This window comes from Crocodylus porosus, unplaced genomic scaffold (genome assembly GCF_001723895.1).
Source record: "Crocodylus porosus isolate Cpor-Errol unplaced genomic scaffold, CroPor_comp1, whole genome shotgun sequence".
In the NCBI taxonomy this organism is placed as follows: Eukaryota; Metazoa; Chordata; order Crocodylia; family Crocodylidae; genus Crocodylus; species Crocodylus porosus.
Window position 1 is genome coordinate 67940924 of NW_017728931.1, and position 4171 is coordinate 67945094.

General features: G+C 49.1%; 1 long non-coding RNA gene across 1 annotated transcript in view; it reads right to left on the reverse strand.

Annotated features, from left to right (window-relative positions):
* Positions 1-3846, reverse strand: part of LOC109316092 — a 22536-nt gene extending 18690 nt beyond the window's left edge. Inside the window, exon 1 of the long non-coding RNA XR_002102681.1 lies at positions 3835-3846. This is a non-coding gene — a long non-coding RNA (uncharacterized LOC109316092). The remainder of the gene's footprint in view (positions 1-3834) is intronic.
* Positions 3847-4171: the final 325 nt, after the last annotated feature.

Consider the following 4171-nt stretch of genomic DNA (forward strand, 5'->3'; position numbering starts at 1 on the left):
GCTAAGAGCTGGAACCAGCTTCCTAGGGAAGTGGTGCTGGCTCCTACCGTGGGGATCTTTAAGAAGAGGCTTGATGACTACATGGCTGGACTCATTTGAGTCTAGTCTTTTCTCCTGCCCTGGCAGGGGGTTGGACTTGAAGATCTACAAGGTCCCTTCCGACCCTACTTCTATGATTCTATGATGTACTGAAATTGTAGAGCCCAGGGCCAAATTTCACAGGCTCACTGTAGCCTCATGCTCCAATTTCACAGGAAGATCATGGCTACCCCCTCCAGGCCCCTGGCTGGCGTAGCTGGTAGATGCATAGCTTGCCACACCTCCCCCTGCAATCTCCTGGCCCAACCTGGCCTCACTCCCCACCCAACCCTGGCTTCCACAGGGGAAAAGTAGGCCCCTCTGGTCTCTTCCTGGCCCTCTGTGGGCACGGAGACAGGCTGCTACCATCCTACTGGGCCCCAATCTGGCCCTGCCCGGCTCTGGCCTGCAGGGGGGCGGGGGGAGAAATAAGTCTCCATGGCCCTATGTAGGCATGGGGATGGACTGTCACTATCCCATTATCCCCTCCTTACCCTGGCTGGGCCATGCTCTCCTCCCTCCCCACCTCCGGCTCTCTTCCCCTTGGCCCAACCCTGCTTCCCTTGCCGTGTTCTGGTCACAATTTCCACCCCCACCTGGCTCTGATGCCCCCGGCCCAGCTTCACTTCTCCCATCCCTGTCCTCAACCCTTTGAAGCACCCACTTACTAGAGGAAAAAAACCCAGATCTGGGCCTGTCCCTCTCTGCCTGAGCTGCAGAGCTGAGAGGCTGCATTAGGGCATCCGTCTCACCCAATCTGCAGCCATCTTGGCTACTGCCCAGAAAGGGGAAAAGAGAAAAAAAAGCTTTATTTTTTTTAACACAAAATCCTGCTTTTTTGTGAGTCACTTCTTTTTTTTCTGGATTTCTCTGATTTTCATGGAATAGGTACCTTCTTCCCGATCAGCAGTTGCAATGCCCTTCCCATAGGAGTAAAGGGTATCATGGAAGCTGAGGACCCACCGGTAGTTCGTGGTGTTACTCCACTTTTATGCCCCTTGCCTTCCCCCACCGGAGACCTCAGCAAGTTGAGGACTTGGTGAAAATCCCTCCAGCAGTCCAAGGCAAGATGCACCTTTCTCTGGGAGTGCAGTGGGCTCTCCAGGAATTGAAGCAGCTTCTCCCTAGCTACCACCTAGGCAAGAGGTCTGCAGGGTTATGGAGCCCACAGACTCTGTTGTCCACCTAGTCCAGTGGGTTCTTTGCTTCTCCTCCACTCCCTTGAGGGCAGAGGCCCAGTGGAGCACTGCCCAAAGCACCCAGTCTGCTACATTCCTTGACACCAGGCAAGGAAGAGCTGTAGCCCCTTGGGGAGGGGAAGGGAGCAGTGTGGGGAGTGTCAGGGCAGACAGCAGGGGGTGCTGTGCAGGTTCCACCTCAGGGTTGGAAAGGTTTTTGGTAGGGGACTCTGCTTCTTCCCTTGCCTCTGTACTGGAGCCACCTCTACCACAGGACAGCCACACTACCCTGGACCCTCCATGATGGTAACAGTTTGTTTTCTTTTTTTTTTTTTTCTGGGGCAAGGATTCCTGTACAGTGATGAGAAGGGGAGCCTCCCCTATATCACAGGGCCCAAGCTGCACCTGGGCCTTATACTGAACCTTGCTCTGGGTGGCAGATTTGCCACCCATACAGAGCAGTCCCCAGCTCTTCCAAGGTCTTGAGGGGGACATGCTTGCCTCCCACTGCAAGCCTTCCTCCACTGCCTCCTTCATAGTGACCTCTATTTCAAGGTATTAGACTCCCTTGCCATAGTGGATAGCACAGTCTTTGGGGCCCCCACTACCTGAGTGAGCACCTGTACATATGTTTTGAAGAGAGGAGGGGGCAGATGGCAGTGCACCCCTTGGCACCTGCTGATTGCAGGGAAAGGGCAGCAATTGCCTGAGATGGTGTGGATAGAGCCAGTGGAGGGCCCAGGATCTGAAGCCGCAGGTTTGCCTGCAGGTGCCTGGTCATAGCTCTGGCTGCTGGGCCAAGCAGCTGGGCTTGCAGAGCTGGGGGAAGGCTGAGAAAGCAGCCTTCTAACCTGTGCCTGATGAAAAAGCATTGCTGGTCCTTGCAGGTCTTGCTAGTGTTTTCTTGCTTGCAGCACCTTTACTTTCCCCACTCCTTGTGGAGCAGAAGGATGAGAATCCCTTGCCTTTTCCCCTACGCTGCTTGGGTTTGGGGGACCCTTTGGCTAGTGGCTGCCTCTGGAGGAAAATGCCCATGGGGAGTCTCCTGGCCCTGCAAGGTCTCTTTTGTTTCATTAGCTGCCCCCTTGTTGGGGGCTGCTGATGTGGTAGCCTCCTCAGGAGCTCTTCCTCTGCCATGAGAAACTAGGTGGGAAGAGATTAGGTGGAGTGCAGGCTGGGGAGCCATATGTTCCCCCTCCACCTGGGTGGAAGAGGGTGACTTAATTGCTGCTCAAGGGGGTCCAGGGCACCTTCTCTGGCTGCGCTGGGTGGAGGGACTATGTAGTAGGGTGGTGTGCATTTGAGGGGCTGGGGCTAATGGGTAAACATAAAGAAGACATACAAAGATACACACAGGAGGGAGGTGGGAAAACTTGCTTACTTAGCCTTACACAAAACACTGGGAGAGGGGCATGGAGGACAGGACTCATCACGGGGGTGCTGCCAGAGCAGCTAGCAGGAAAAAAGGTGGTGTTTGCTGGTACAGGGGCTCCACTGGCACTGGGTCCTTTCTTGATGGAGGTGGCCATGGCAATATATGGTGGCTGGTGCTGGGAGATGAAGGAGGACTCCCTTCCCCCCTAGGGGTTTCAGGTACAGGGAGCAGTGATGGGAAGAGCAGGAGCCTGCTGCAGCTCAGTAGTGCTCCTTTTGTTCCCTGGCCCAGTAGCTCCAGCAGCCAGGGTGAACTGGTGGCATGCCCCTCTTTGGATTCAGGAGACTGGGCAAGATGGACTTACAGGGCATTTATACATGTGCTTTAGGAGTTGGGGGCACTTCACTGGAGAAGTTCTGAGAGCTGCTGTATTTAAAGCACTCTGGGCATTTTATGTATTGGCATCCTCACACTTAAAAATGGTGGTGGGAGCGCTTTATCTAACGCTTGTCAAATGAGCTTTAAAGTGCCCCCTCTTTTTAAGTTCAAGGACACTGATACATGAGACACTGGAGTCTGCTGGAGCATAGTAATTAGCATGCTCCAGCAGACTCAATTAATAGTCTGCTCTGGTGTGCTGTAATTACAGCATATCAGAGCAGCCCAGCTGCTTGTGTATAGGCGTCCACAGTCTGACCTAGTAAATGGCAGTTCTTGTGTTTTTATGTTCTTTTCTGTTTAGATTTTATTCAGAATCTAAATTTTACAAAATAAGTCATTATGTTTGCTTCTAAAAGTCTCTCTATATTTATTTATTTATTTGTACTGAACTCCTTTCTAAATGCTTGAAGGCTTGCATTAGAAGTAGTGCTGACTGAAAGAGAGAAATTAAGATTGGTGATGATCTGAGTTGTAGGAAAAATAATAATAATAATTTTATAGCTATGAAAGGGAGACCCTGGTTCCTTTCTGCTATCAATGTGTGCAGCTAGGACCCAAAATATATCAATAAAAGTTTTATGAAAGGGGTAAAATTGCACATAACTTTTTACCTTTGAAGAAATTTCCTATTTTTGCTAAATAATGTAAATATGCTATTTCATATAGTTCTTAATAGAAAACGTAGGGATGTATTACCTGTTTCTCTTATTTTCCTGTCTACAACCTTATTTTTTTGTGTTTCTTCTGGTAATATGAATTAACATTAAAATTTCAATGGAAGAAATGACACAACTTGGTGTGCATACCGAGTGTTAGTTGCCAATAGAAATCTATCTTAATCAGGGACAGACAGATATTTCCTGTGTTTTGAAATACAGTAGTTTGTGTCTGTGTGTTTCAAATATGGTTTGAAAGCCAAGATCGAAGCAAAATACATTAGGTTCGTACTTAATAACAGGAAGTCAGAGAAAACTATGAAAGATTATAGAATATAACTTTATTTATACTTTAATAGAATAAAATGCTTAGATTTAATGACAATGGAATCTTCCTTAACTTCTTTTTTCTATGGGACAAGATGATAAATTTCTTACAATGC